The sequence below is a fragment of the Strix uralensis genome, chromosome 18 (assembly GCF_047716275.1).
Source record: "Strix uralensis isolate ZFMK-TIS-50842 chromosome 18, bStrUra1, whole genome shotgun sequence".
Classification (NCBI taxonomy): domain Eukaryota; kingdom Metazoa; phylum Chordata; class Aves; order Strigiformes; family Strigidae; genus Strix; species Strix uralensis.
Genome location: NC_133989.1, coordinates 9,275,357 through 9,294,252, shown reverse-complemented (window position 1 = coordinate 9,294,252; position 18,896 = coordinate 9,275,357). Strand labels below are relative to the sequence as shown.

The window sequence follows — 18,896 nt, the reverse complement described above, 5'->3', positions numbered from 1 at the left end:
GGGCAATGGCATGGAGAAGGCTGGTTTCCTTGGAACATTTTCTGTTCATTGTACTGTTCCTTCCCGGCATTTCACAAACCACCACAAAGAAGATGACAAAAAGGGGAAAAAAACCTTCTTAAAATGAATTGTGTCTCTTCCCTCACTATCCCAACAGCCTTGGCAAGCTCATAGGAGCCAGGCAGAGCTGGTCTCTGCTGGATGTTACTCTTTGTACAATTTTATGATAATTTGGGGGAGTTTGCATGATCAAATGGTGAAAGCACAACGAGGGAAGTCAGAACTCTCAGCCTTCGTTCCTGGTTCTGCCACCAAGATCCTGTTTGCATTGGGGTGACATATAGAACTCCTTTGGTTGTCCCATTGGAATGAATCTTGTTTTATGTATTCACTGCTTCTGTTATTTCTAGCGCTATCTGAGGCTTAAATCAAAACAATAACAAAATATCCCAATATATCTGCAAAACAAATTATAAACCTAAGAACTATGACCTTTCTGCTCTGATTCAAAGCTGGTTAAAGACAATGCAAGACTCTGTTGACTCCAGTACACTTTAGATTACAGTGCAGGCTCTTCATCAGATGGAAAAGAGAAGGAAGGCCACTAGAACTCAAGGAAGTGGTGGGAGAACTATGATATATATTAATGCGAAGTAAAAACACCCTCAAGGGATGCTGGAAGCAAGACCTCTGCCAACGCTTGGCTAGAATACACAAGTTTAGGGACCCAGCTTTTGCAGTTTCTTGGCTCATCCCAGGAAGAAAACAGCTTCCTGTGTTAACCTCTTAATGTGAGTTCTATATTTGTAATTTGCAGTACTTTTCATACCTGAAATAACAACTCAGTTCTGCTTTCATGGCAAAATTCCCAATGATTTCATTGTGAGCACAGCACAGCTCATATCCTCTTATTCTCTGCTGTTGGGTCTTTTTCACGTCTTTCCACGCTGTGAGGCTTGACTGGTCCTCTCCCCACTCATGCTCATTCTTGGTCTCTGTTTCTCTGACACAGGTAACAGTTTTTATCTCCATCTAAAGATCAGATTTGTTTCTGTAGCAACCAAAACAGAAAAAGAGGAAATTGAATCAAACAGTGTCTTTTGCATCCATTTGAACCATCTGGTTATAGCAAGAATGTGTTTTCTCCTTGCTTTTCATCATAAGCTTTACAGCCCAGCTGTTTTCAGACGGAGGAGAATAGGGCAGCTGGACAGTCCTAGCTGCCATACTTGCAGAAGTAGTCTGTAACTATAGCATGTGATCATCCCAAAGCACAAATAAAAAAAAGGAAGAAAAGAATGAACCAGAAATGTAGTACTGTTTTTGAAAATAAAATCTCATGATTTCACTGTGTAGCCCTGCTATTTCAGTATTGTGGTTTTCAAAACAGTACTCACTTTCTGGTCCTTCTTTAAGCACCTACTTCCCTGGGGTTGGTACCTACAACTGCCCTCTGTCTTTCAAAATCCTCTTTTAAATTAACAAAGTTGTTCCAAACAAGTGTTGAGCTACACACAAAACCCAGAAAGTTTATCTACAAAGAGATTTTTCATAAGTTATTTCAAAGTATTTATCAAAATAAAACCTGCAAAGATGCATAACCATGATCCACTAATAACCATGTCATCTCCAGTCCCTCTTCTATCATGGTGCAAAATGAGGGAGTTTGAAGAATATGGACACTGATTATATAAGGAGGTGCTTTGGGTTGCGATCAGAGATGGCTCTTTCTTCTAAAAATACACTAAATTTGATTCACTAGCAGCAGTGACAAAAGCAATGTTTTGGTTCTTAAGGAAACTCTTTGTGTCAAATATTTAATTTTGCTTTAAGAGTTTCTAAAAATATAATTAAGCACTAAATTAAAATGGAAATTCTGAATCCCAAAGCTAGGATGTTTACTTAGAAAATGCTAAAATTGTATAATTTTATTTGTTTGGAATTTCAGGGTGATATAACTAAAACAGTCACCTAAAACTGGTTCTGGTTTACAAAGCATTTCAGCTTTCCTAGATTTGAACATTTTGGCTAAGATTATCCAGCGATAAATAATGGCAGGATTTAATTGTGAAGAAATAAGGTGCTGTCAGAATCAGGATTTCAGTATTACCAAATACAGGTCTATAATGTCAGTTTACAGCACTATTTTATCAATGATATTTACAGACCTCTCAGCTGAAAGGTGGAGTGGGTACAGTAAGGAGTAAGTCGTGGTTCACTTTTAGTATATTATATTAGTATTCGGTAATATTATATATTTAGTATATTTATTAGCTACGGAAAAGTTACATCTCAACAAATCCATAAACTCCACTTGACAGGAAAATACCATGCACATTTGTGATGCCACAGAAATAAAGTATCATAATTAAAAGAATGGTTCTTTTCCCTCAAGATTTTCTTTAGGCCTGTCCTCAAAATGAATCCTAGGCAGGTGATATATTGTTTATCCACACAACATTTAAGCAACATATTTAATACAGTTGCAGTTCATACTTTAAATTCAAGCATAACATCAATCCAACAATTTTTGGCAAATAAAAGGCAGCAATGGAGTGTCAAGAATTCAAGGAGACTCTGATCTAATTTAAATGGTGTTGCTCTCAAAAGCTGGCAGCAAGGATGTGTCTTTTTAAAATGTTTCTATTAGAAGCTGATGTTTATGATCGCTCTCAGCTTGGCAAGAAAAACACTCTTCTAAACATTTACATTTCGCATTCTTTAGGACAGTTGAAAAATGTTGGCCTGCAGTTCTCCACACTGCAGAGAGGTTGTGAGGAATGTTATAGTAGAACGTTAATAGCCATGTACTTTTCTTGTTCTTTGATTTATTGTGTGGTAGTTTTTATACTAGTTGTGTTCTTAATGTTGTCTGTCCTGATTTGAGTTTCACTCAAACAACATGAGCCTAGGTTTATTTTTCTAGCTAATAAAAATAAAGTCAATTCATTTATTAATAAAACTTTGTATTAATGTTATAGTCACCATTTTGAGACTTTCCCATTTGAATATATTCGCTATACACTGTTGCAAAACTCCCCAGCAGAGTCAGAAAATGAGTATTTTTCAAGAGATGCAATCTATGAAGGCGGGACTGTCGCTGTTCTGTTTGTCCAAACAATGCAGCCATGTTCTGGTTTGCCCACGACTCTGATCGCAATGTACAGACATCAGCAACAAAAATAATAATGTAACGTAAAATCCCTGGTCAGTCCCTCTGGCTCCAAGGTAACTACTTCCATGAGTAACTGCCATGCTTGAGTAAGACATTTGTGTTCTGGCTGCTGTGTGTCACACATCGTGGGGCCCAGTGCACAGCTCTGGTGAGATCTCACAAATAGTGCCATTAAAGCCAGCTGGACTGACTGCTTGTACCTGCCTACTCACTCCCTGGCACACAGATTTCCCAATCTGACCCAACCTAACAGCATCAGGAAAAAAAAAAAAAAAGCATTGGCTTTATTCTTGACCAGAAGCACTGTTTTCAAAGTAATGCTTTGAAAGTACAATTAAATTGTAGATTAGAGGTGCATAAATGTATTCAATGTGTTCCCCATTCCACAAATCACTTAAGGATATGTATGAATCTTACTGACATAGTTAAATGAATCACTGAATTAGGACTGATGCTTGGGATACGATAAAGTCCTAAACTCTGCCAGCTCCCAGGAAGGTCACTGAAAACTGATGGTACCTAGGGACTACAGGATTAAATAAATACAAGAACGTATCCACACAAATTATTTTTTGTATGCAAATCAGATGACTGCAGTGTTGCAACCAGTGGGAGTCCCCAGACTGGACTGCTCCTGTGGGTAAGCTCACTCATGGTCTGAGGATCTGCAGAATCAGGCTTGGTGGTATGTGCTGGATGCCTGTGCACTATCATTTTAATTCAGTTTGCTAAGGTGTGTACAACCTCTGTTAAGGTACACGTAAGCCACTATCACAGTGGCATCGAGTCAGCTGCTTCAGGCCTGGGCCATTTTGCTGTCAGTTGAAGATGTGAGGCTGATGGAAGCGGCTTGTGCTATGGCCCTTCGATAAAGAATAAAGTCTGCTGTATGTCTTGCTGGTAGTAGTAGCAGAGAACTCAAGGCAAGGGAATTTTACAAACTGTGAATACAAATTGTAGGTATGAAGTCTTGATTGTTGTTCGTAATTGGGCAACAATACAAGCAAACTGTACACATATAATGTGTACAGAATTCAGGACTTAGAAAGTTTATTAAAGTCCCATCAAAATAGGATGTTGTGGCAGTATTATACAGAGACCCCCTGAAGCAGCCATAAACTACCTTGTCTGGGCCGTGGCAAAAAGCCTGGCCCTTACGGCTGCTGGCACCATGAGGTCGGGAGTGCACTGCGTTCTGGCAGCTCCCAGTGCTCAGAGTTAGCTGAGGGTTTATGTTGTTCAGGGAGGTGCTTTTATTTGGTAGGATAAAAGCTGGGTCTTGCTGGCTTACATCAAACTTGTTTGGGAATATTTGCAAACTCATGGAAACAAAAGACAATGTCTCTTGACAAAACTTTTTAGTGTAATTCTGTGCAGGAACACTCTCATTCCAGAATAAAAATGACCACACAAAGACTGACTCAAAATTAACTCCCTGCCAGCCTTTAGAAACTGAAAGTCCCATTTTAAAGTTGAAGGCACTTACAAAAACCCCATGTTTTTATTTAGCTTCTTGTTTCCAGTGTGTACATCCCCCAGAGCAAGCACCCAAAATCCAAATAAAGTCAGGGGAATCTCGAGGCACCCAGTGACGGTTGTCTCACTTCAAGACAAGCACCCAAAATCAAATAAGGTCAATTGAACCCCGAGGTGCTCAATGACTCATTTCAAAGCAGATGTTAAAAATTAAGTATCTTTGAAGGGTTTTGAAAAGTTTAGCCTAAGTGACTGGGACAGAGGATGAAGCTGAGGAATTCCTGTTCTCACAGACAAGTCTTCTCAGAGCAACTCATTATCAATCAATAATGTATATTCATGTAGATTAGCATATACAGGTCTCTATAGGAAACCAGTAACACATCACAAATCCTAACTTAATGGAATCTGTGTATAACCAGTGTCTTGAATAACACTAATAACTCTATATAAAGAAATAAAGGGAGCAGCTCAGAGTGGGTGGGAAGCAGTAGCCAGCAGGCTGGCTAGGAGGAAGGGAGAAATAATAAGGCACCTAGTTCCCAGGAAGGGCAAGCAGGTGTATTTACAGAGGTCACACACCTTCTGGTCAATTAGGTCTAAACCCAGAGGAACCGCTGGTAAAATATCCATTGCTGCTGGCTTTGGTAAAAGCCAATTAGAGATGCATTTATATTCTAAAACCTAATTTCTAGGAAATAAAAGTGTGGAGAACTTCAAAGAGTTGCCCAAAGAAGGATGGAGCATGGTGTATGTTCAGGACTGGGACTAATGGACACCAGTGCCTGAATGTGTGGACATTCTTTGAGATTCCAGGGAGGATAGCTTAAAACACCGGCCTCTGGTTGTGAAATTTAATGCAGAATTGAAATAATTTTTACCATGTTTACTTTACATTTTACTTGTTTACCTCCTCCTGGTCTAGTATCTAAATGTTCAATTTTAATTGTTTCTAAATAAACACTTGCTTTACTACAAGGTTTGTCTGATGTTGAGGGCAAGGTAAATGAAAACAAAGCTATGGTGTTACAATTCCATGGAGATCATAGACTGAGTCTAAGAAGCACGTGTGGGTAACCCTGAGAACCTGTACCTCCACACAGCTTCATGAGGTTCTGCAAGTGGGAGTATTTTTTGTCAGTGCAGGAGCTGGGAATGCCAAGTGCCAAGTTTGCAAAGGCGGTCCCTTTAGTAGGCACAAACAGAGCCCTTTCTGAGGCTCAGAGAGACTCTCCATAGCTTCTCTAAGCCATGGTGCTGTACAATGAGTGGACCGAAGTCATACCACGGGTTAGTGACAAAGCTGAAAAGAATCCAGATTGCCAGCTCCTTGTCCTAAATACCAAATGTAGTCCTGCCTTCTCCTCTAGGATAAAAGCATAAGGAAAAATATTCTAAAAGCTTTCAAGAAGCAGTGCAGATTTTGCTGTTAAAAGGAGGAAACATTATCAAAGCATCAGCAAATTCCACAAAGTAACACAACAGTTACTATTGCAAAACTCTGGGGGATCTCTTCTGTGGTATAGAGTTATTCAGCAGCTCAGATTCATAGCAGTGTTTCTTCGTCCTCCACAGTCATAAATTCTTTTCTGTTTTGGATAAGTTCAGTAAGCTCAACTCTTTTGGCTTCAGCGAGAGCCAGACCTTGCCTAAAATGTAACATTTTAATTGTCATTTCCATAGAACATTTATGCCGTGTTTATCAGGTTCATTTCTTTTTTCATTAGAAGTTAATCACAATGCCATTAGCACTGCTTTAATGTCATGAGAATCACACTCTGTAGGGTGCATCCTATGACTGCCTCAGAAATCTCTCCCTGTGGATATTTTGTCTCTGTGAAATAGTCTTGTTCCAACTATTCATCTTTGCCAAGAAGAACAATGTTACCAATAAATCAGAACAATCATTTGTTTTCTTGCAGTTGGTTGTACATATCCTTCATCAGTAGAAATTTAGCTATGAATTAGAAAAAATTCCTTTCACCTTCCCAGCCTCTTCAGTTTGTTCAGGATTCATGATATGTCTATGCATCAGATGAGTTATTTTACCTGGGAGGTAGGAACTGTTCCAAGTTCATACCTGCTCAAGTTGTAATTCAGTTTTATGAAGGAGACTGGCATAATGCCTATCTACAGCATTATTACATAGAGCACAGAAGAGCTAACAGTGACCCAGTAAAAGAAATTAAGAATTTGAAGGTGGTTTTGTAGAGAGAAAAGATCTGTCATTAGTGAAAAGAAATGAGGTGAAATTACTGAAAGAGCATTTCTGATCATGCAATCAGGAAATGTAGAACAAAACTCCAGGGCACAGAGGGATCTGTGAGTACTACCTTGGGGAGGAGGTACTACAGATACTTCTTCAGATAAGGGCATATCAAAATTCAGTGCCTGAGCTCAGAAACCCAAACATTCATATTAAAAATACAATCAGTTCATGTTCATGTATTGGGACATGAGTAGCTTTAGGACTTGGCACTTGTCTCTCATATTCTGCTTAAACATGCAATTCATAAGAATAATTCAGATGTGTCATTACCTTGAAGGTATCAGAAATCAGAGTAGATGCACACTCAGGTTATACCAACAGTTACCCTTCTGTGCACGCAGTTGTGAAAATCTGCTCCTAAAGATTTTTTGCATTATTTTGCGCTTTGCACAGGAATTGCAGAGGTGTTGTCCGAGGTGCTGAGTCCTACTCAGGTCATCGCGAAGCTGAAGGAAGCTGCAGGTGCTCCATGCCACTGAAAATCACGTCATTGGCTTAATCATCAACAAAGTCTTATTACCAAGATTTGCAGCTGGTATCCAATGAAATCTGAGATAGCAGTTAGAGTCCTAAGCAACGAGTAATACCAGTTTTTCTAGAAAATTAATAAATGCAAATGTTAACTGTTCTAAATTCACTTAATAAACAAGTCACCTGTGGTTTTCATTAGAACAGAGAACATAAATAGAAAAGGAAATGGAAGGCCTGATACTTGGTGTCCAATAAACCCCACAATGTGGCCAAGCTTTTGCAGGGCTCTCTGGGTATGCAATGAGATAATTAGCAAAATGTCATTGTAGTCTTTCAATCACTATAAAATACATTTAAATGCTTTCTAAGTGTGCAGCCCATTAGTGACTAATGAAGCAACTGCAGCTGATAGGCTGGATCCTGCGCTAAGCAAGGCAGAGCAAAGAAGATCAACAGTGCTAAACTGCATGGCAGGTATAGGAAGCTGAGATGCTCCAAAGAAGTGATTCTGTGCTCAGGTGGTGAAAGAGACTGGCAAGGGATGAACATTGCCAAGTAACTCATTAACACAGAGGCCGTGAGTCTTGATACATGGCTGGTGTCCATCCACACCCAATGATTTTGAGGCTAAGTGAGCAGAGGAACTTGAGATTCATCCCCATTCAGTGTAAGAAACTGTGTGTTGCACTGAGTCTTGGTATTGTTTCCATCCTTGCCTTAACCCCAGTACAACACCTTGCTGTCCTGTAATAGGCAGACCAAACCCCAAGCAAAAGTTCTGTGTGACTGCTCAGTGCTGAAAAAACTATGTTCCTCCTGAAGTCCTGGCTCTAGGAGACAAATGTGGATTCCCCTGGAAATCTGCCCAGATCTAAACATGAGTATGGAAATGGGTGTTATTGCCTGCACTCTGTGTTTGTGTTCAAACTCTCCCTTGCCTGCGGTTTCCAGATTTTTTCCTATTGAAACTAGGGTGAGATTATAAATTTAAAGGACCTATCAAATAATTAGGTATCATCTTGGTAATGAATTATGGATTGAAAACAAGTCTCATAGGCTGAGAAAGTTTGAAAAATTATGCACTTGCCTCCAAAGACATAGGAAAAAGGGCATAAAAGGAGAATAGAACTACTGTATCATGGGTATAATGTCTTAGCAAAACTAATTCAAAGGGTAGATTGCATTCTGAATCTGGACCATGAATAAGATCTCCCCAGCTTCTACAGTGACCTAGACATGTGTCACCTTTTACATTCCTCACCAGTCTCTCAGGCAGCAGCTGTAATGTGCAACCACAGTTCCCAGAGTGAAGCCATCATGTGCTACCTGCCAAGTCTGGCAGAGTCCATGCGATGACACTGCTTCACACCACGGTGTGGACTGCAGTAAAAATTACCCAGCTGACCTCCATAAAAATTCACCGAGTAGCCCTGCTCAAAGCATCATGCTTCTTCCTGGAGTTATGCATTGGAAAGGACTCTCTGAGTCACCCTCCTAATTTGCATATCCCTTTGCATCTTGGTATTAACAGTCAAGAGCCATTGGAGCCAGCTAGAAAAGCCTCATGTTTGTGCTCTCCCATGCAAATACCTCTTCTCCCTATATATTAGTTACTGTGTGTGGGTTTTCTCTCTCACTCTCTCTTGCCATATGTGTGGGAGTTGATGGCATCAACTTTATGAAATCTCAACACATGCCAAGAACAGCTGGAGAAGTTGAAACAAGTTCTGGGTGAGGTGAGTTTCATGGGCAGGGACTGAAATTAGCAAAGGTACCGTGGCTGCTTGCCATGCCAGGAGTCTCACATGGAGCATGTGCGCTGTGCTTGCTCCAAAAGCAGATTCCCCATGGAAAAAAGGATTTGACTTGATTTGATTTAGATAACGATGATGGCAGAGATATCTGAATTAGAAGAATCTGTTCACCAGGACAGACCATCACTGCACTTCTTCTGTGACTGGTTCATTATGTAAATATAAAAATTTCATCATGAGTCTGAGGTAATTAATATCTTTAGCCAGCATGTAGCACTCTTCATCTTCAAAACGCTTTACCAAGATTAATAATTAATCACCACAACACTCTGGGAAGGTTATCATCTTAATCAATGGGTAAACTGAGGCACAAAGATTTAAAGTATCACAACCTACCAGTGGTAGTACTCTTGTGTCCCAGCCTGGTGCTCAGTGTGTTACAGTGCGTGGCCAAGCTACCTGATATGCTTTATGATAAGAAGGAACAAACCAAGAGGGCATTCCAGGATGGATGAAATAAAACTCCCTCCAGACTGCACATAGAGTTAATCACTGAACCTGTTAATCACTGGCTGCTCCCTACAGGTCTCTGTGTTCTCAAATCCAGGATGTCTGTCCTCCCCTTGTAACATCTACACGTTTCTGTTGATCTTTCTGCATGTTCCCTTCAGAAGTCCAACAGTACTCCTGATGTGATAGAAACACTCTGGCCTCAGCCTTAGCTATGACTCAGGTATTTACATCTTCTTTTCTGGATAATTTTAGTATATAAAGAACCAATGATATGTCAGATGAATTTTAGTGATATAAACTGTTTAATAACTAGCATTTGCTTTTGAAGCACTTTATGCATCCATCTCAGAAGAATTTCCATCTTTTGCCTCAATCTCTTACGCAGGAAGATTAGAGTCTGGTTCAAATTTTGGTGTTAAGTTGTTAATTTTCTATAATCAAGTCTTGTTTAGGCTAGTAAATGCAGCTTTTACCTTATCAGTTTCTGCCATTAGTTCCACCTGGACATCTCCACTAGGTCATACATTATTAAAGTATGTCATTCCCAGACAAACCTGGGGAGAATTGTGAAAGAAGTGACCTCCCTGCCCAATACAGAAAACGAAACTTCAGCACAGCCTACTAAATACAGAAATATGCACAGTACATCTGAAAGAAAAGTTTGCTTGTCTTGAGGCTTCACAAGAGGGATCTGTCAAATGTGGCAGGCTGTCATTAAAAACAATTAACCTAATCAAAAATCTCTTTTCTCTTATTTCTGCCTAGTCAGGTGAATATAAATACTAGATTTTCCAGGGGCACAGAGAAGAAGAGGAAATCAGCATCTATGTTTTCATTCAAACATGTGTATGAAGGAGCAAGTACAGATTCGCCTTCGTATACCTAAAGTATGCATGTAATTAGTATGACTGCACAGGGAGTCATGAGACTTGTATTCATGACTGGCCACCTGCATGTCATTTGGGCGGTTGTCTTAATAGTGACAATGCTTGTGCATGCAACCCTAGCATTTAAACATATGGAAACACACATTTTTTTCTGGCAAAGTGGACTTGTGAGAGCTGCTGTTCTCCTAAGCCCACGCTTCCCACGACCTCTGGTACCTGTTAGGACAATGCTTCTCATTGAACATGTAGGTTTTTGTACCTGTTTGGTTTAGAGTAAACTGGTTGCTTGTGATGTCTTAACTCCTAGCATCACCACCACGAGTACAAGTACAGTTCTCTCCTCAGCACTCCCAAACCTCTTTTGTGTTTTCCAGAGTGGAGGAGGCAAAGAAAAACCCTAGTTCCTTTGAGGTGGGAGCTCACCCCAAGCGGGAGGAGAGGGAAGCTGACCTCCAGTGCATTTACTGATCGTATTTATTTTTAAAGGCACTTAGCCATAAGTCTCAGCCTATGGCTCTGCTTCCTGCAGGCACACCCTGCTTGTGGCTGTGAAGGTACTCACTAAGCACTAGTAACACCCAGCATTTATATAGGGCTTTTCATCTTCAAAGCACTTCCCGAACATCGTTTAATTAATGAATCCTCACAGCCCTCTGTGAGGTATGCACAGTTATTACCCCCACATTTTACAAGTGAGGAAAACTGAGGCAGCGATTAGCTGAGGCAACACTGTGGGAATTGGGATTAGAGCTCAGGAGAACTCAGGAGTGCCTGGACCCCCGTCCCACGCAATGATTGCCAAGCTGCCTCGTTGGGAAATGCACGTGGTGCCTCAGGTCAGCGCTGTATCTTGAACATGATCAGTGCTGACCCTTTGGTGCATCAGCGACATCTTTTCCTTCCAGGTTCACATAGGTTTTCTGTGTGGAGGTCTGGAAAAATGTTGTTTTTCATCTTTCAGTATCAGTTCCAGATCCTGCTGTCACCCAGACAGGAGATCCAAAGAAAGACGCTGGGACTGAGGTTCCAGAAGAGGATGGCTTCTATTACCTACAGCACTACCTAACACACTCAGTTTTAGTGCCCTCACAGTGTTTTTAAAATGACATAGAAGAGGGACTTTCACCCAGAGATTTCAGAGCACTCTGTGGACAAAGGACAGTGTTGCAATCCCAAATCACAGTATGGCTCTGTGCAGACTGTCAGACCCACTCAGGCTCAGCCTTGGCTGAAGATCTGATGATTCACGACCCTCAGCCCACATTCATGAAAGTTCAGTGAGTTTCACTCACATCCTCCCCAGTAACTGTGGGTTCCTCCCTCGAGAAGCCCCAGGGTATCCCAGTTCTCAGCTGACATGTGGAGGACAGGAGCAGACTTCCTGGTCATAATGGTAGCCGGTAGGGTGAGAGAGGGCACCAATGATGGGGGTTAAACCTGGATGGTTCAACCTCGTCAAACTTGAACATCCGAGAGAACCTGCAGGGCTTGGTTCCTTTCCAGCCCTCTAGGGCTCTCACAGCCCTAATTATTATTGTTGTTGTTGTTATTATAACAAAACATTCATATACTGCCATAAAATACAAACTAGATAATACACGTTCCTTGCCTGAAGAGCTCAGGCTTTAAACAGGCTGGACATTCTGAACTGGATCCCTCAGGAGAGACAGGGAAGGCGCAGCCCTTTTATAGCAATTTCCCCTCTCAATTCCTTTCAAGTGTGGCTGGACACTGCAGGCCTACGGGATGCGGCAATAAGCAGCTGACCAGGCACCAGCAGAGATACAGCATGCTCCTCCAGCTGCGCCTCGGCTCCTGTTCTGCTACGCACAGCAGCTGTGCGAGAAGGATTTGTGGCTGGCAGTCACACTCCCAAGGCAGGGGACTGGGGAGGCTGGGATTTCACTGAGGGTGTGCTTCTCAAATCAGCTGCAGCTCAAAGCTGGTACCTACCACTCAGAAAGCAATGTCCAACCTGCTGTTCCTGGGGGGGTAGCAGCTCCCAGCTCCTGCCGAGTTCTCACAGGCACCATCAGGGAAATGCTCTCAATCAGTTGATTGAACTGCTGCCTCTGTCTGAGCCATATGGTGCCGTACCACCTGCAGAAATGCGGCAGGAGCTGCTCCATCCTGCTCCTGTACAAGACGACCATCCCACTGGGGTTGTTTCAAATGCACCGTTCTACTAAACCGAGGTGATGGAATTGCAATGCTCAAAAGAAAACAGGAGGACGGTAGTGCACAGTGTGCTGACGTCTTTGCACAGCTGACTGCTGGGAAGTGCTGGGGAATCTGTGGTTTGTAAATGCTCTTCTGAGTGAGACTGATGCCTTCTCTCGCCTGTGAGGTCCCTTCTCTTCCCTCCTGACAGTGTTTCCCAGTCTAATATGAAATGCCACGAGATACAGAGCCAAGGGAGAAGTGGAAAATGTTGCAATTCCTAAACTGCACTTTGAAATGAAATAGTAATACTTGTAATTAATAATAATCTCTAATGAAAAAAAAAAAAATCCCTGGTTATTCCAATATAGACACTTTAGGTAGTACTAGGGCGTCAGGCAGGCTTATTCAGCCTCTGGACAGACTCACCCACAAGGCCGAGCATCAACACGCCCTGTGTACACCTAGCATCATTTTGAACAACGGCACCAAAACAAAACAAAGACAAGGAGCACTTTAGGTCCTTTGTGTCTAAGCACAAGACAGGGATCCCTGGCCAGTTTTTACCAGCTGAAGGCTCTCAGCCAGAAACTGTCCCTGTATCTATATTCGTAACTCATAAAACAAACCAAAACAAAAACCCAACAAAATACTTTTACAATGAAGGAAACATTTCTCAGGAGTGCTGCTGTTTTCATTCCCTCCAGTGCTCTGTGTTCCAACGTTTTAATGTTCTCTGACCATTTGGTCACAAAGACACTGAGCAGACACTGCTGAAGTTTTTAAATGCTTAATCTGACCTATCTTAGACCTGGCACAAACCCCAGAAAATAGTAAGAATAGGTGCACACCTTGTATATTATTAAGGGATATAATGTTAATATTCTGATTATTATTGAACTCCAAAGCAATTCTCATCAAGGAACCTACAAGGCAGTGGGGAAACCTCACTGGACACTCAGCATAAAGGTTCACATCACCCACTGCCCTCCCCTAAACCACTGCTGATACTTCTTCCCATTCCTTCTCTCCAGGCTCCTGGTCTAGCCCCCAGTCAGGCTCTGCTCTATCCCTTGGGGATTTGTACATACACACAGATATGTTGATGACTCAAGTCTTAATTTTTCCCCAATTGATCTGCCTCTTTATGGCCAGTCATTCCCAGCCTGCCATATTCTCCCAGACAGCTCACTGGCTACACCAGCTGAACTCCCTGCCTTTTTCCCCAAGCCCTCCTTTCTCTACCCCTGCCAACGTGCTCTGCCATTTCTTGGCTGTCACCAAAGGAACCCTTTTTCTTAACTGCTGCTTTGTAGCACGGCCCCAACAGCTACTTACTGTTAATCATGGCAACACTTTCTGTGCCGTGGACATCTGTTTACAGCCCTGACACACACTGTGTTGCATTTCAACAGAACAGCGAAGCGTTTTTTTTCCCATCTCCAGAAGGTGATCCAGACAAAATGGCTAATTTCTAAGCTAGCTCCTCGCGGTTTATGCTTCCTGCCATAGCAATAGTTGTCAATCAAGCAGAGCTTAATCTTAACTCAGGCATTAACTTGAACACAATTAATTCTTGGCAGCAGACATAAAATGCTATGAGCCCCATCTCTCTTGATGGTGATAAGGCTGACTGTCAGGACAGGCTCTACATTCACTCCTTGACTTTAGCAAGAGTTAGATCAAGCCCATACAGACTAATAAAACAAATTACATTGTTGGCATTAGCAAGTGCAACTTTAAGAGAGTCAATTGATTTCTGTCTCACTATGCCAACCAAGACCTTGCCTCAACTTACAGAGCTGGCTGGCCTATTAGTTTTCAGGATAACAATTCAAATTACAACTGGGTGAGAATAAAAAGTACAAATTTGAGGCATATGGCCTAACCCGAAGCGAAGATGTTTGATAGGTTGCAGTGTTAACATCACCCACATGGCCAGACACATGCCAGACGGTCACAGATGTGACCTGCTGCCATCTGGGTCAGCATGATCTTGCCCTGCCTTCCTCTGCCTTGTTTCTGTTGCCTCACTGCACCTTCCGCATGGCATTTTCAATCTTGTTTTATCTCATTCCACTTATGAAGCTGACTTGTGTGGCTCAAATGAAATCTTGTTAACTTTGCTGGGGTTCATAGTGATTCAGGTTATGAGATGAGATGGCCTGGAACAGACTGTCACCAGTTCAAGTCTGATCCAGGTTATCTTCATCTTGAGGTTGAAGAGCCAGCTGGGCCATCTGTCTTGCACCACTTGCAAGCCCGACATTCTCTGTCCCACTCCCTGTCCCTCATTTTTCTGGCTCTCTATTTTTCTGTTGTTACCCTTATCAAGAGAAGAACTTAACCAACCTGGCATACCAGCCTGATGTACTTAGCAGATTGAGGTGTGACTCAGTACAGAACTCTTCCTATGTTTTCACATATAAACACAGTCAGTGGACAAGAAGACAGTGAAAAGAGTACACAATGCATCACGGAGATTGCAAAACCTTGAGGAGTCAACAGATTGGAAGGTCCCTCGCAAAACAGGTCCCCATTCCCCACCAAAATGCCCTATTCCTTTTTTGATTTGAACAGTCTTAAGTTTGCTAGACATCTGAGATTCATTATGCATAGGAGTACCCATATTATTAAAACTCCAGCAAAGGCATATTCTATTAGCAATATTCTGGCAGCCATTCTGAAGGGTCTTTAGGAGTTATCCATTCACAAAGCCATGTATTTGATGACCAGTATAAATTACACCACTAATTAAGATGGGGCAAATATTTTGAATGTGATCCACAGGCAGAAACACGTTCATGTTAACCATGCAATGAAGAGTATTATACACAGATATATCTGATTTAGGATGAAATGGCAAAAACTACCTAGGAGCTAAAACTATGATATTTAAAATTTATTGTTATATTTCACCAGAATTATAACCTTTCATAGAATGCTTGGTCAAAAGGCCATCGCTTCCCATGGAAAACCAGGAATAATTTTGCTCTGCCCTATGTTGAACAGAATCTTTACCCAAAATTTCATTTGATTTGTCCTGCAAACATGCCTCAAGTTTGCACTGTTTTATAGAGCCTTTTTGGATATCCTGGGAGCTAAGGTGGTTGGTGCATTGTATACTGCACTGTGTAAGGTGCTGCCTACTTATAGTTTGTAAATTATTACAAATATGTTTCTTGACTGAAAAAAATTGATAGAGTCTTACTGATAAAAAAGCTTTAAAATGTACATGGAGAAAAATGTCTTGTTATGATATTACTGCAAATAATCTTGATGACATTTATTGTAAAAAGCTCTGCCTTGCTACGATTCATATGGATAAAAAACTCACATTCCATTTCTGAATTAACTTTGACAAGGTCCAAATGCAGTATATGGTTGCAATGAAACTGTCAAGTGCTTGGCTTATAGGAAGTAAAATTCTGAAAGTGGCAGTATGGCTATTTCAGATAGTTACTTCACTTCTGCTGATACAATTGACGTAAAAATTCACTTATGAAAAAGTTGTTAGGATTAGTAATTTTTTTCTCTGGCAGAGCTATGCAGAACTGGCCTCAAAAATTAACTTGTTTGTAAAATTCCAAATATATGCAAATAAGTAATTTATCTTAGTCAAGAAAATAATTCAGTTATGAAAATTGACATGATCTTAAAGATGTTTGGGAGGCAGTTAATAATCAAAAATAGTCTTTATATCTAATACACCATCTATTATCTCAATGTATGAGCTAGATGTATGCAATACATATTAAATATCTCCTCTGAATAAAGAAACATGAAAGGAAATCCTATACTCATGTCATTAAAAAAATATCATCCATGTCTCCCATAAAAATCAGTCTGTAAGAGTTACTTCCACAGTTCCTCCGTGCTGAAGTAGTATCACAAAAAAACCCTTCTGTATTCAAACATGGGTTAACACTTGCTTGATTTAACACGTTGAACCTGTCCTTCTTTGTCTGCAATGCTTCTCAAGGGTATACCAGCTCTGTTCCCTCTTCTGTGTGAGCCTATGACCCGAGGTCAGGCATGCAAAGGACTGCCCAGGGTTTAAAGATGAAGAATTTAGTTAGGGGTGGTTGCATCCCAGGTCTCAGTGGAGCGGGTTGAGTCCTATCCCACACCACAAGATGATGGGGGCAAGCTCCACATTGTGCTGTGTGACAGGCACAGGCCCCAGGCACAGCGCTGCAGACAGGGAGATCACATGCTTCTCTCCCTGCACAGTGCCACAGGCTTTCTCCAGCTCCCCGTATCTGGTATGTGGGACCACAGAATCGCAGAGACCCTGAAGTGCTGGGTTTTGTGGTCCAGTCCAAGAGTGTGGAAAAAAGTCCCCGGGAACTAAGAATCCTCACAATTCTCACTGTGTTCCATTCTCTTCCACTTTGATGTTGCTGTCTCTTAAATGAATGTTGTTATGTATTGCATGTATATTAAAAACAAGTAACCATGAAACAGGACACTGCCGCACACAGTTTTCCGTGTTAGAAGGGAATGAGAACAAAATCCTACAACACATTACTTATGCAATTAACTCTCCAATAGCTAGGGTACATCCATTAGTTCAACTAGAAGCTAGGAGAGATAAGCATGTTGTATTTTCTGATTTGCAAGCATTATCTCCAGCAAAACAACAACCAGGAACACAAATACAGTCTGACAATAAAGATCGTCTACTACCCTTCCACAGATGGAGTAATGTTTAAATACAATATTCCAATATTATAGGATACATGTCCAAGAATGTATTCTAATTTAGAATATATAATGGGTTCTCTCAAGGCTCGATATGACCCGTGGTAATTGTCCCCCTGAACTGAGCTCAAGAGAAAGTGCTGGGACAACTGTACTTGAACTTCCATCTGTTGAGGAACAAGTCCCACTGTATTAAGTATCACTGATCTTTCTGTCTCCTTAAGAAGTGAACTGTGGAGCAGCCCAAGGAACTAGAGTGTTGAGATCTCTTGTACTGTATTTGCACCAGGGAATTACTAGGTGTATGTTCATAAATAGCTAATGCTGCAGAGCAGCCCAACGTGGTCTTACTTTTCCTACTGAGTTGCTCTGAGATCTTGTTCATCTTTCAGTATCTCATTTGGTCCTTCTGTAGCTTGGGGAATAACACTTATCTGCTCCACTGAGGCACTGAGGTCTGTAACAATAACTATGAACTGTTTGATAAGAGATGCTACTGAAAGACAAAGGTGTATTATTGCAAAATTTTGTGGGTTGGCAACTTAGCTAGTGGCACGGTATTGCATCCAGAGCCCATTTGGCTCCTCACAATGAAATGAGGGTTGGGGGGAGAGGAAATCAGGTCAGAGTTTTTGGCAGATCTATTCAAGGTAAGCATAATCCAGCTGATTCATTATGTGCTGCAATCCTTACTGGCAAAGACTCTGAAGTAAAGTAGCCTCCAGCCCTATTGCAACTCAACTTCTGTGTGTGGGTGTTGATGCTGCACATTAGGGAAGGGTGTCACTGGTGGATAAACTTAAGGGGGTGAGGGCTGGATAAAGGATGCAAAGGACTTCACACAAGCATTGCAATATCAGCCTAGTGTTCCCTGCTGAGCAGCCCACTCTAAAAAAGTTGTTCCTACCTTCTACAAGGAGGAAACCTTTGAGAAGACCCTTCTCATGACTAACATAATCTCTGTTTCATGAATCATTGGCATTGGGATGTCCTTGTGGCATAATCAGAGCTCTGGTTATTATACTCATTGACGATAAAACAAGTAAATCTTAATGAGTTGTGGGAAAGGAGACAATAGGGCACTCTGCCAGGTCTCATTTACCTTGACAACACGCCTACAGCCCAAGTACAAAGATTGCTATTGTTTATCCTCGGTATTTGTGAAGGGGCCAGACAGTTGTTCTCATTTCACTCAATCTGATGGTACTCTCTTTATCTCTGCCTTAGCATTTCTAAGGTACCTATCACTGTGGTATCTAAGCATCTCAGTCCAAGGTTAAATTTATGGTAAATAAACCACTTGGACAGCCTTTGAAGGTGAAAAACTGATATATAGTTAAATAGTGGTAAATTATTCAATTTATATAGTGCCTCTTCCTGACTAAAAGGACAGGCAAAGACTTTGTTCATATTGTAAACAAATCCTCTGTGTATGATTCAGACACTAAGTAACTGGGTCTGTTACCTCACTAATACAGCTAAGCCCA

The 18,896-nt window shown here is 41.3% G+C and overlaps 1 long non-coding RNA gene across 4 annotated transcripts in view; it reads right to left on the bottom strand.

Annotated features, from left to right (window-relative positions):
* The window catches only part of LOC141951561 (uncharacterized), a 146,428-nt gene that overhangs the window by 7,778 nt on the left and 119,754 nt on the right, over nt 1-18,896 (bottom strand). For 3 of the 4 annotated variants that reach the window (XR_012631384.1, XR_012631386.1, XR_012631383.1), the window contains one exon: nt 830-1,051. This is a non-coding gene — a long non-coding RNA (uncharacterized LOC141951561). Of the gene's footprint in view, nt 1-829; nt 1,052-7,190; nt 7,365-18,896 lie in introns of those variants that run through there. The other variant, XR_012631385.1, reaches the window with a different exon arrangement.